The sequence below is a fragment of the Notothenia rossii genome, assembly GCF_949606895.1.
Source record: "Notothenia rossii genome assembly, chromosome: 9".
Lineage (NCBI taxonomy): Eukaryota > Metazoa > Chordata > Actinopteri > Perciformes > Nototheniidae > Notothenia > Notothenia rossii.
Genome location: NC_136907.1, coordinates 2,060,170 through 2,074,960, shown reverse-complemented (window position 1 = coordinate 2,074,960; position 14,791 = coordinate 2,060,170). Strand labels below are relative to the sequence as shown.

The 14,791-nt window shown below is 37.9% G+C and overlaps 1 long non-coding RNA gene across 1 annotated transcript; it reads right to left on the bottom strand.

The window, feature by feature from the left end:
• Positions 1–1,408: 1,408 nt before the first annotated feature.
• Positions 1,409–14,350, bottom strand: LOC307019080. Its single transcript, XR_013802578.1, has 3 exons — positions 14,265–14,350; positions 2,279–2,367; positions 1,409–1,715 (listed from the first exon to the last, which is right to left on the bottom strand). It is a non-coding gene; the product is annotated as an uncharacterized lncRNA (long non-coding RNA).
• Between the last annotated feature and the right edge of the window lie 441 nt (positions 14,351–14,791).

The window sequence follows — 14,791 nt, the reverse complement described above, 5'->3', positions numbered from 1 at the left end:
TCCCATCAGAGCTCTATAAATAAAGAACTACGGCAGATGTGTAATATTTAATGCAGCCGAACCGTGTATTACAATGCAGTTATGTGATGACTTTCAAAGAGAAAAGCAAGAACATTCGGAATAAAGTATTTTTATTTTTATTTTGTTTTGTTTTCGGATATCATATCGCATTAACATCATATCCCAACATGCATTGCGGCTAAAACATCCAATCAACGAGCTTCAAGCTGAGGATCTTGGGTAATCTGTTCTGTGGGTTTGTGGTGTGTATCGCTCGAAATGTCCCTTATAGGCCTACGTTTGTTTCCGGTGACTGTATTTACGGCTAAAAAGCCCAAGATTATGGAATTAAACGAATAAATAAAAACAAGGATAATTGTGTGTTATCTATAACAGAATAACAACTTAAATGGGAAAAAAGATTTAAAAAAATACAGATTTCAGTATTTTGAGGCTCTGAGCCCATTTATTTTCCTCACAGATGGCAAAAAAGTCAGACATTATACGATTTAAAATAAAAACAAATAAACAAAAAGATAAAACACTGGCATGTAATTTACGTTAGAATAAATAGAATGGTTTTGAATAATAGATGAGAGTAACATCTACGTCACTTTACAGCCCCGCTCACTTTTGGGGAAACCAACGCTGTCATTTGGACGGCGATCAAGCCTGAAGCCACAGAGCTCTTCTGTTACTGTCCTTTCTTCTTAGAGGAAGTTCAGAAACACGTAACTCTGGATTTGTTTTAATGTTTGAGGCGCAATAAACGACACAGCAGCTTTTTGCCATGTTACAACTATTATTTTCTGCCTCGCTCATGAGAGTAACAGCTGGAGAAATTACAGCCTCTTAAATTACAGTCAATGTTGTTTCTCCTAACAATGTTTTTGCACTCATTGAATGTATGAAAATAGTGTAACAAATAAAGTTTGTAAAAAAAAAGAAAGTGCATCTCACCCCGATTTGCATCGCGCGAGATGGAAGCTACAAAGACGACCCAAATAGGAAACTTGACGTCTAGACGGAGTCTTAAACTTAAACGGGTGCCCGATTTGCTTTACGCGAGTCATACACGTCTCAAATATCTATACATCTGACAAAATGAAGATTTTTGTGTTTTATAACAATTTGAGAGAATACATCTCTAAAGGTGAATTTCACCCCACCTACAAATGAGCGAGGAGGTGCCTTGAAGGTGATATATATATATATATATATATATATATATATATTTATAGTTTATATATATATATATATTTTTTCAAAGCTGGTAAAGACCTTTTAAATGTAGGAAGAAGCTGGTAAAGACCTTTAAAATGTATTAATGATTGTCATAAAAGAAAAATACTGATCTAATAACAGAGATTTGTTCTAGAATCAACTTTTTTATGGAAAATATTTTATGTAATTTTATTTAATTTGAAATAATGAATCACAGTAATTAGATGTAAATTGTTAATGCCATACATTTTTGCATACATTCACAGTAAATATTTCTTCAGTATGATGAACTGCAACTACATATGTGAGCCCATACTGTGCACAGCTCTCACAAACAGATTACGGTCCTGTTTGACTACACACTATTCAGTGTGCAGAAGTGTAGTTTCTTAGTGAATAGGTTGGTCTTTAATCTCATATCAGCTTTTCATTTTCTTCTTGCCCCTCGGAGAAAACGGTGAGGCAGTTGTGTCCTTCAGGTATGTTCTTTCCTTACATAAATGACAAGAAACATATGACATTATTGCAGAGCAAGTGTGTTAATTATGAAAGAGGTGCGTTAGAGGCCTCTAGAAATAAATACAAAATTGTTTGAATGTGTTTTTAAATTCATAATGTTGTACTACAAAGATAATCAGATTAGGAATGAACAGTCTGTAGTTAATCAACATTAAAATATATGTTATTATTCAAATAATATTCAACTGTTATCAGAACTTAGTGCAACTGTAGAATCACGCTGTTCGGTTGTCTCACTGAAAGAACCACTTTTACCACATTTTTACAGACAATGTGTAGAGACAAATGGTAGTAATTTTCACAAGGTAAAATAATAATTGCCTTAAATACATTGACATGTGAAAGCTGTCAAATCATGTTGCTTGGTCAAATCTAAATGTAACTTTTTGCGAGGAAGGAACATTCAACTTCCCTGATGTGTCAGTATTTAGTCATGTTTAATGGCATGTATATCAGTGTATTATAGTTGTTACTTTATCTATTTAAACCAGAACGTTTCTCGATTCTTTGTACAGTATGAAAGGGGTCTTTGTACCTTTGAGTCCATGCTGAAGTTCACTGATGTTAGGAATAGGTCTGTCTCTCGTGGTCAGCATCCTCTGGTCTGTCTGCATCAACTGGAAACTTTAAACAAACAAATAGTAAAGTAACATGTGTTGGTCACAGACTTTTTTACATGCAAACGTCATGTCCTAATCTTTTTGATTATCCTTAAAAAAAGTGCTGGATATCACAGCCCTGACTGTATCTTATCAGTTGGATTGTGTATTATTGAAGTGGTCCTTTTTATTTTTACTGTTACTTTGGAATAGTTTTTCATGAGACAGTCAAATTAAATATATGTCCTATTCAGTGGCGGCTGGTGGAAAATATTTTTGGTGGGGCTGTTGATATAGTGAGTAAAATCTTTTTTGGGAGAAACGACCCCTTAAATTGGGACTTCTGGTGATGTAATGGCCCCATAAAATCGTGGTTCTAGGGCCAGGAACAACCAGGCTGAGTCGGGCTGAGTATGCTAAACTAACTGCGGTCAAGCCAGCCTCCACTCGGGAAAACCTAGTCAATCCAGCCCTCACGTGATATTGCGGTGCGCGAATATCCTATGCATTACGGTAGAGTACAAACAAATCATCCCTCTGTGTTTAGATGAGAATAAAACAAAAACTGTCCAGTATCAAAGACTCATTTCACTTCAGGGTGATAGCAGGACATCCCATCTAGTCACTCAGAAAAAATCAGGACATTCTGATGTAGAGTTTCAAAATAAAAGACCTTTGAAATCTCTATTGTATGAGCTATCATCCCTGTTTTTAGATGAGAATAAAACAAAAACTGTCCAGTATCATAGATCCATCTCACTCCAGGGTGATAGCAGGACACCCCATCTAGTCACTCAGAAAAAATCAGGACATTCTGATGTACAATTTCAAAATAAAAGACCTTTGAAGTCTCATATTTTAGCTATCATCCCTGTCCCCAAAGGTCTTTTATTTTGAAACTCTACATCAGAATGTCCTGATTTTTTTTGAGTGACTAGATGGGATGTCCTATCACCCTGAAGTGAGATGAGTCTTTGATACTGGACAGTTTTTGTTTTATTCTCATCTAAACACAGAGGGAGGATTTTTTTTTACTCTACCGTAATGCATAGGATTTCGCGCACCGCAATATCACGTGAGGGCTTGACTAGGTTTTTCCGAGTGGAGGCTGGTTTTACCGCAGTCTAAACTAGAGAGAGAATCGCTGTCAAGGGTGCTACAACTACAAGATGAACATATTTGACCGTGATTTAATTGTAATACACGTTTCAAAATGATGCCGAAGTAACAACATACTGATACCGGATAGTAAAAACCATGAATTAAGGCTTTGACAAGTCTGCAGACAGACGGCAGGCGAAAAACCTTTTAAAATGCGTGTTTTCTAATGGAGATTTGGCTAAGCTAACTTTGTAAATGCTCCGACCGTCCACACTCACAACAACGGCCTATACAGACATAAATAAACCAGAAACTGTATTCGCCATGACACAGACAGTCTGTGGTTTGTACCTTTTTAACTTTTGTCAAGTTTCTGAAGAGATATGAAGAAATGTGAGCTCTGAGTGCTAAGAGCTAACGGCTGTGTTGTTTTTCTGGGGAGCTCATTGAAGATGACGTCACGGCTCCGCCTACACTGCGTTACTATAGATACTACCCCAGTTCCTCACGAGTCTAAAAAACAACTCACGTCAACGCACGTAAGCAACGTGGGCGCCAACGTGAGCGCTCTCGTGACCAAAATATTTGACGGCGCTGATTGGCTGAAATTATGTTTCGGCGGCACAGTTTACTATAGAGAGGCGAAGTCCCGCCCATCTACTTCCGACCCATGGGACCCCGGAAGCGGAAAATTATACATTGACGTCAATGGAGAGAGAAAAGTCATCTTTCGATCCCGTTTGAATTGTGCCACGAATGACACATATGATGTTTGTCAAATTAAAAGAACATTTTGCAAGTCAAAAAAATAAAAATGTGTCGTAAAACTGTGAAGTTACAATTTTTTTTGTGTGAAACCGCTCAGTGAACTACAGGTCTCTGGTCTCGCACAATACGCGTCACCATCACAAAGATGGCTGTCACGTTAGTACATTTCACCTGTTTCTTTCAGAATGAGGCGAAAAAGTATAAAAAGAGGTGAAAATCACTACAAGTCTGGGCATGTTGAGAGCTGTACATACACGAAAGGGAGCGGTTCTGTAAGAGCCAGCATGCGGGACCGTCTTTACAAGGTTTCAGTGAGTAATATGAGTGCAATGTCTAAGGTTAATGTCAGCTAGCTAACAAGGTACACTAACGTGTTTTGTTTTAGCAACTAGTTTTCTCCTTAAGAACTTTGTGGTGTCTGTGGATAACATTAGTGTTCACAAGAACAAGATACACTCCCGTGTTTTGTTTTAGTTGCTCTTCAGATTGAAGCGGCCAGTTCTATATCGACTATATGTGTGATCTCCTTTTTACATCTCGTTGTGTCATTTGAGTTTATTTGCTGTGTGTAGATTCAAGGATTTTGGTTATCTTGTCCAGGGATGCAAACTTGTCACCTTTCGGCGAAATTCTCTGTTTTGAATCCAAAATAGGTCGTTTTTATGATTCCTGTAGATCTGCAATAAAAATATTTTTGGGGTATGGGAGGGGGTCTGGGACCCGGATTAATGTGCGGCCGCGAGCTTTTTTTTATATATTATAATGAAGCGCGAGCTGTGTGCTCGAGTCTTCCTGCCTGTCGGCTCTGCTCATGATGTATAATAAGCCTCTGCTGCTCGGCGATGATGGTCTAGCTTCAGCAGCTACATTACCTACGGTGCGTTCGTTAATATTAACTGTGCGTCCGGAGTCACTCTGGCACAGACTGGACCGCTGGTGAACAGCTGTTAGAACGGGCCGTTCAGGTGTTCACAATAGAGCTCCCTGTCGGAGCGGCAGAGCGTGATATGCACTGAAAAGTTTTTTTTCCCCCGCGCAATATTATCGTTGAGCTAGCCAACTAGCATACATTGTCACTATCTGCTAACGTTAGCTTTAGCCTTCGTTTTAAAAGTAGAAGTACTCAGTTCTTGTACTTGAGTAAAAGTAGAAGTACCAGAGTGTAGGAATACTCTGTTACAGTAAAAGTCCTGCCTTCCAAATGTTCCTCAAGTAAAAGTAGAAAATTATTATTATCAAAATATAGTGAAAGTAGCGACAGTAAAAGTAGTCATTTTGCAGATTGGTCCATTTCAGAATAATATGATATGTTTTATAATGACTGATCATTAAAGTGTTATCAAAGCTGGTAAAGATGCAGCTAGTTTGAATGACTTTGTATACTGCAGGGTAGCTGGTGGATTTACTCCAGGTGGAACTAAAGTCTGATTTAACACTTGATTATATTTCACATCATTCATCCACATCTGTAAAGTAACTAAAGGTATTACATACATGTAGTGGAGTAAAAGTACACCATTTACCTCTGAACTGTAGTGGAGTAGAAGTACAAAGTAGCAAAACATTGAAATACTTAAGTAAAGTACAAGTATCTCAAAATTGTGCCCAAGTATAGTACTTGTTGAGTTTATGAACTTAGTTACTTTACACCAGTGGCTATAAAGATAGAAAGACTAAGCCTTGCACAGAGGCATGAAAATAAATTTTCAAAATGCTCAACAGTGCTGCCAAAATTATAAACTGACTGCTACACAATTAAAATAAATGCTTTTTATATATTTCTATTAGATGTGACTCTATGGCGTTTCTGTTAATATTAACACTGCTGCTTTAGTTGTTCTGCTAAAATCCTGTTATTCCTAATTTTAAAGCCGATATTCTGTGGGGTCAGGGGGCTCGGATCCTTGTCACCTTTTTCATACCTGATGAGTTTGCATCCCTGTTGTCAATTTGTTTGGTTATCTAGGCACAGCTGTGTGTGACTCCCTCTGGTACACTGCTGTGTTTTCCTAATGTAGAGAGCATTGATTAATTAATAAACTACACACTGACTCTAGATCCTGACCAAATCCTTATTTTTTGATCAAATGTTTTTCAAAAAAAGCTACATGGATGTCGGTGCAGTCCACAATAATTTTGCAGCTGAAGGCAGAATGAATTTATTATTGACTCAGAATGAAGCACAACTTCATGTCATACAATACATTGACTTCATTTGTAATTGTGTAAAAATATATGAATATTGATTAGCAAGCAGGACCTGCAGGAACGGTGATGGATGGAGCTGGGGAGAGAGAAGAATAAAGAAAACAGATCAACTTTATTATCGGATATTAAAAATTCAATTTCAAAACAAGTTGCTGCTCCTACAGTTTTCTAGTATGTAAAGATGATTTCACATGACCAATGCAAAATATCACACTCAATACATGTGTGTCTCTGGGGGGTGCATTGTGCCTTTGATGTATATAAATAATATACCATAACCAAATACTATTACGTACAGTGGAAATCAGGTTGCCAGAGCAGGTCAGTCCAGTGTGCATGTTCCTCAGGGTCTCAGCAGTTACAGGTGAGGTAAAGACAATAAAAGAGAAAAAGGTCAGTAACAACACTTTAAAGTAACAACACTGAATAATTATCTCTTTTAATAATTTTCTCTCAGTAATCACTCAACTACTGTCTTTCCAACAAACAGATTGACTCACTCTCACTATCATCACAATGAAACACGTCCAGAAGAACGTCATGCAAAGCTGCCTTCCTTCCTTCGACTCTCCCTGAACTGGCTGATCTTTTAATGGTCAATGTTAACCATTTGTGCAGATAGCATTAAGTAGAAAAGATCGCTGATACTAATGTGGCGTTAGCCTACCTCCCGCCCCCTTAGCACCTGGTGGAGGGGGCGATAGGCTACTCTTCAAATGTTTCACAAAATACTTACCATCATGACTACTCTTACTGTTTAACATTTCGGTTTACTTCGTGTTAAGGCTAATACAAATGACAAGGCTAAGTAATGTAATATAATGCTAACTAACATGCTCGCTACTAGCTAGGTAGCTAACTTGACTATGTTCCATGCAAAACATGTATATTACCTGATATGTTTGGTCCGACGACTCCTGATCCTTTCATCAGACGGGAAGCGATAGAACGAGCAAGTGGTTTGATCTCTTTTGTGATTACAACCTCGTACAAAGCACACAGGCATCTTGTAAAAGTGAATTTATTGGAGCAATCTCTTATATTTATTGGAGGGAATAAATCAGTCTTCTTCTTCCTCTTTGCTTTGCGAGTCACAACCAGTCTTGGAGCATTATCGCCTATGACATCACTTACGCGACCCAGAATGCATTTGGGATTTGTAGTCTTTCGAGTTGCGTATTTTTCATAGTCTTATATTTCAGCAGTTTTACGACAAACTGTGACTTTTTTTGCATGGAAATGATTGTTTAAGATTGACAAACATCATATGTGTCATTCGTGGCACAATTCAAACGGGATCAAAAGACAACTTTTCTCTCTCCATTGACTTCTATGTATAATTTTCCGCTTCCGGGGTCCCATGGAGGCTCCCGGAAGGGGAGGGACTTCGCCTCTCTATAGAGACTTTTGCAACGTGCTGGTTGCTGCTGTTTGGCTCGGGGGCAGCGCCCCGAAATGATAAACTAAAGCCAAGGGCAAGGCCAGGCAGGAAACATGTGACTTATCAGTAACTTTAGACATCATAACACAATTTTAAACAAGATTTTATTGTAGATTATACATTTTACTGATACCAATTGTATGATATTTACCTTGTTCATTAAAAATTAAAAATATAAAATATATATATTTTGAAATATATATATTTTTTTATATATTTTTTTTAATTTAATATTTTTTTATATATATTTTTTTGTATGTGGGAAGAGGTGGGGCGGCGCCACTGGTCCTATTTGTCCAGTTTCCAACAGACATGCAGAGGTGTTCATCAGTGGCAATCAGTTAGCAAACATTTGCTCAAGGTATTGTGTGAACCGTTCATATCGTGTAAGGTCAATGAGAAAACAAAGCAAGTTAACTGGAGACCAGTGAAAAGGAAATAAATGGACTGTATCGAACTGGAAACTTTGTTCCGGACTTGTATTCACCTGGCAAACTTTGTGTGCGTCAATTACTCTTGCATTCAAATGTTGTTTTTATGTATTCTACAGTAAAGAGACTAATCTCCTTCCTGGTAAAAATACATTTCAGTTGAATTCTTCTTGAGTAGCATTCCATAAATAAAATGTTTTACTGAAAGCTGAGGTGTCCAGATCTGAGTCCATCCTCTGACCAACCTGATCCCACCAGAATGCGTGACTCCACCACGACTCCTTAACACAGCATTGCGTGGTGGAGTCACGAACTTTGATACATTTACGTGTCTGTCCTTTCATCAGTTTCCGTAGTGTGGTTATCAAGTTCGCCTAACATGCGAAAGGTCCCCGGTTCGAGACCGGGCGGAAACAAATCTTTGTCTTGCTTGTCTCCAAATACACAAAATAAAGTAGATAAAAAAGGCAGCATAGATTGAAAAATAGCAATATGTAGAGAAAAGAGATATTATTCATTCACTTCTGCGGGGTAGTGCACCTCGGAAACTATACATTGTGGACTTTGGAAAGAGTGGAGAAATGTACCTTGTATTTCAAATGACATTGATTCCACAATGGGGATTATTTGTGTTGTTTTTGGTATTATATGGTCCTAGAGTAAAAGTAAGAAATAGCACATAGTTGCCTCCCTCTGAATATGTGTAACCAACTGTCAGGATTTGTATACAGTCCATGAAGGCAGCAGACAAAGGGACATTGACCGACTGCATTCTTTAAATTGTCAAATTAGAGTTCATTTTCACATTAAAAACATGTTGAGTAAAAATAGATGATTTTTGAGTTTTGTATTGGACACAACCAAAAAATAGCAACCACGTATGCTTTCTATTTTTAGGATTATTATCCCCTGTCTAAAAAATAAAACACAGAAAAGTTATGTTATTAATGACTTTTTGTGTATCCCTTTTCCCACAAATGCTCATCAATCACTTTGGGTCACATAACTAAGGAAAGAGCGCCCCCGAAATACAGCTTGTGGCCAGAAATATATTACATCCGTAGTGATAAGAACTTCCAAAGAGAATAAATGGTAAAAGTTAAGGGAGTTAAGCCTTACTATTGCCGTGCAAGATCTTTAGGTTTCAGTTTGACTCTGGCTCAGGGCTTTGCCAATCTGCTTTCGCTGGAATTGAAAGATTTGGATCATGGGACTTGATTTTAGAGCCCAAGTTATAATGGCTTGTATTCACACAGCATGTAAGTTGAACATGTGAATGTGAAGGTTGTTTTGTTATCAGTGTCCTCCCCATTGCAGTTGCTAACACTTTGCAGGCCTCTTACACCATTTAAATGTCATTTTTATCGCTGAAATTTGTTTTTGTAAGTTGGGGCTTGTGAGTTTCATTGTCTGAAATGGAGGAAACCTCTCTTCGCGACCGGGAGTCGAACCCGGCTCTGAGGTTTGACAGGCGGCAAAGTCCCTTTCATCTGTTTCCGTAGTGTAGTGGTTATCACGTTCGCCTCACACGCGAAAGGTCCCCGGTTCGAGACCGGGCGGAAACACATTATGTCTTGTATGGCTTCACATATATACTAAACTCTGCAAAAGATAGCAATCAGCATGATAAATGGAAGAGGGAGCCCTGTTTGAAAAATGCCAATATGCCGAGAAGTTGTTCCTTCGTTGTCTGCTTCTTTCAGACGACGAAGGTGCTGGCCTGACGCTATGGACTTTGGAAAGAGAGAAGGCATTTTAAGAAAAATCTAAATTCAACACATCTGGAGAGGCATGGTCCTGTAACTTTTATTTCTCATGACATTAATTCCACAATGGTGAGTATTTGTAGTGTTTTTCTTCGATGGTCCTAGAGTGGAAGTGCCAAATAGGTAGCACATAGTTGCCTCCCTCTGAGCATTTCAACTGTAAAGATGTGTATACAGTCCATGAAGGCAGCAGACAAACTACTACACTTTCCAACTTGTCTAATTAGAGCCAGGTGTTACTTGTCACATGAAAAGCATGTTGAGTAAAAATTGTTGAATAGATTTTAGATCCCCGGTTATCATGGCTTGTGAAATGAACATTGTGTATGTTAGTTTAGTGTGTATGTTAAAATTGTTGATATAACTTTTGTTCAGCATTAGTTTCATCTTCAAGGCAGGGCCTGAAACATTGGAAGTGTCTTACACTCTTCAAAAGTAATTTTCAGAGGGTGGTTTCAAAGGGTGTTGTGGGGTTCACTATATATTACAAGCAGGTCGTTGAATATTCGCCCTGACGGGGACTCGAACCCGGGTATCGTGTTTTACAGGCGGCAAAGGGTCTTTCATCTGTTTCCGTAGTGTAGTGGTTATCACGTTCGCCTAACACGCGAAAGGTCCCCGGTTCGAGACCGGGCGGAAACACATTATGATTTTTTTGCTTTCCACATATATAATATATTAATTAAATAGATAGAAAGGCGTCATTGATTGAAAAATGTCGAGAAAAGCGACATTTTCTTGTAATAATTGACAAGAATATAATTTGGTGTTCATGTCAATTATGAGACAGATCGCTATTTGTCCCTTGATTTTATGATTATCGGATATTACTGATGCGTCCTCGAACTCAGCATTAAGGGGGCGTCAACATGCACGTGAGTTGCTGTTGCTTTTTGGCGGCGTGTTGCTTATGAAGCACCTCGTGGGGAGTTTTGGTCAGAGACACTTCATGGCCGCATCACTTCTCCATCTTTCAAACCAACGGGTTGACCGGCGTGTGCTCCGGTCCTCGGTAGGTATGCTGCTGTCCGCCTGTTGTGCTAAAACCTAGCCTTAGCTTTCCTTTGAGGGGGAGGCTAACATTAGCATTGTGCCGCATCGTTTTCTCTATATAAACTAAGCACAGAAAGTAATGAAATGTGTGTTTATTGGATTATTTCTTTGCTGAAACAATACTTTTTGGCAATACACCTTATACCGTAGGAAAGCCTGTGTATATATACATTTTTAAATGGTGCCACATTTGTGAGGAACATACATTTGTGGGAGCTCTACATCGGTTAATGTCATTTGGTGAGCTTTCTGTCCCCAGAACTAAACATGGAGACGTTCAGTTATGATGCTCCAAACATCTGGAACAAACTCCCAGAAACCTGCCGGTCCGCTGCAACTCTGACTACTTTTAAATCCAGGCTGAAGACTTTTCTTTTTGCCGCTGATTTTAATTGAACTATTCACATCTGAAACGGCACTGTAACTTTGATTCAGGTATTTTTTCTTTTAATGTTCATTTTATTATCTTTGCTTTTTAATGACTTTTTAAATGCCATTTTCTTAATGTCTTTCATTTTTGTAAAGCACTTGGAAGGTGCTATATAAATACACTTATGTAATTTAGCTGTTTGTGTTAATGTGAAATTCATAATTGTTTTATTGTAATGACTTTTGGTGTAATTATTTGAGTTAAGCAAAGCAATTTTCAAAGGTGGTTTTGGGCACCAGCTGATAAGGTTTTTATTGGAGACAGGTGGTGGTGTGATTGCTGCACCAGAATGAAATGCCACAGGTGAAACCAATGTTCTTTATAAGTTGGATTATTGGAATACAACCAAATAAATGGAAAAAACACGTATTGTCTTGACATTGAATGTTTTCCAGCGTAAGATGTGCTCACTGGGGCCTTGCAGCTGCTTTTAAGCACTATACAGCAGATGGATAACATATTTACCCATCAAGTAATCACAAATGCATAAAAGAAAATAGCTCAAATGGATGGACAGATATAACAATAATAATTCTCTATTAGTTTTGTACCTGGAGTTTATTTAAAAAGAGACTGAATACTGTAGTATTTACCCATTTAAAATGCACAGTAGTAAATTCTTCTACTAAACAGTAGTTAAAATATGATTTTTAAACGCACACATTTTTTGATTTTGGATCAGTATTGACAAGATAGACTTTAAAACACAATTGACAACTCTTTGACGTAAGTAAAAAGTAACAAATTAGCTGCTGTTTAAGTTGATATTGTAAAGACGTTAGCTAACAGTAAGTTACATTACCTTAGCTAACAATACAGAGTGTAAGACGTCAAAACTACTACTAAAAAAAAAAGTGTACTAATATGAGATTTGTTTAGTCACAGAAAAAATAATCCCCACTTACGTTTGATACATTTTACGGGATGTAGGTTGCGAGATATTACTCGAATTGTCGGCAATGTAATCTCTTATCTTTTTGCTGTTGGTACTGCTCCTCCGTCTCTGTTGTCCCTGGAAACGGGGTCTACACAGCGCCTGCTTTTGGCGAAAAATATATTACATCCGTAGTTAATTTAGCATTTTATTTATGTTTATATGTCAGCCCCACAGTTAAACTTGTAGTATTCATTTTCTAGGTTATTGTGTTGCTTTTACTTGAGTGATTTTCTCTTTTCTGTCAATGTACTGATTTATACTCCAGCTCGGTAGTTGGTGGTAATGCTGACGTGTGCAAACTGCCAAAGATATCTAAACAAGAAGAAGAACCGTATCTATGGCAACGATTACAATCCGTTAGCAGTGGTGTGTGGTTGCCTTTTAGCTTGTTAGCTTCTTCGTAGTGGCTGTTACTTACAAATCAACCCTAATGTATCTATCATTTCTGTCGCTTTTAGTTTCAAACACTGTACAGAGTTACTGTATATATTGCAAGTTATTACAAACACGAAACAAGTAGCCTACCTGTTGGCTAACTGTAGCTAACGCCAAGTGCTAGTTTAGCTAACACTAAACCAAAAGTGTTTTCCGAATGTTTACTACTAGCGATATTGAATACTATCTTGATGGCAGATAGTTGGAACACAGACACAGGAGAAGCTGCAGGTCCAGGGATACTGTTAAGAACTTGAAAATAAGGCGAGTAGCTCAAAAGCACTTCTTGTTTTGAGTGTCATTGTATCTTTCAAAGAAGTGGTGATAAACTCGTCCCGACGGGGAATCGAACCCGGCTATTTTGATTGACAGGCGGCAAAAGCCCTTTCATCAGTTTCCGTAGTGTGGTTATCACGTTCGCCTAACACGCGAAAGGTCCCCGGTTCGAGAACGGGCGGAAACAAATCTTTGTCTTGCTTGTCTCCAAATACACAAAATAAAGTAGATAAAAAAGGCAGCATAGATTGAAAAATAGCAATATGTAGAGAAAAGAGATATTATTCATTCACTTTCCGGGGTAGTGCACTCCGGAAACTATACATTGTGGACTTTGGAAAGAGCGGAGAAATGTACCTTGTATTTCAAATGACATTGATTCCACAATAGGGATTATTTGTGGTTTCTTTTGTATTATATGGTCCTAGAGTAAAAGTAAGAAATAGCAAATAGTTGCCTCCCTCTGAATATGTGTAACCAACTGTCAGGATTTGTATACAGTCCATGAAGGCAGCAGACAAAGGGACATTGACCGACTGCATCCCCTGTGTGAGTTCATTTTCACATTAAAAACATGTTGAGTAAAAATCGTATGATTTTTGAGTTTTGTATTGTGGACACAACAGAAAAATAGCAATCACGTATGCTTTCTATTTCTATGATTATTATCCCCTGTCTAAAAAATAAAACACAGAAAAGTTATGTTTTTAATGACTTTTTGTGTATCCCTTTTCCCACAAATGCTCAACAATCACTTTGGGTCACATAACTAAGGAAAGAGCGCCCCTGAAATACAGCTTGTGGCCAGAAATATATTACATCCGTAGTGATAAGAATGACCATAGAGAATGAATGGTAAAAGTTAAGGGACTTAAGCCTTAATATTGCCATGCAAGATCCGTAGGTTTCAGTTTGACTCTGGCTCAGGGCTTTGCCAATCTGCTTTCATTGAAATATTTGGATCACAGGACTCGATTTTAGAGCCCAAGTTATAATTACAACTAACAACTATTGCAAAAACAGTGTAACAATATCATAAGTGTTAATTCAGTCGTAGAAAAATAAGCCCCACTTACGTTTGATAAGTTTGACGTGATGTTAGAAGTCGAATTGTGTCGCTTATGTCGTCTCTCTATCTGAAGATGCTGCTGCTGTTGCTCCGTCTCTCACTCTCTGTCACTGGAAACGGGGTCTCGTTACTTCTACCAAAAGGGTGCAACAGCGCCCCGAATTTCTCGCTTGTGGCCAGAAATATATTGCAGTCACAGTGTAAGAACTACCGTAGAGAATGAATGGTAAAGTTAAGAGAGTTAGTCCTTACTATACGCGGTCCCCGCGCGAAAGGTCCCCGGTTCGAGACCGGGCGGAAACATGTTTTCATTTTTAGAACTCCTTTTCAATTAATCCCATAAAATAGCATATGGAGAACAGATCATGATAGTACAAATATATTTTATATTGATAAATAAATACTGAAATAAAAATGATAAATAAATACAGGAATAATACAATAAAAATGAGCTAACTTTATTAGTAGATGAACGACTAAGAAAAACACATCATTGTTATAAAAACCTCAATATTATCTTATTTATAGTTAATT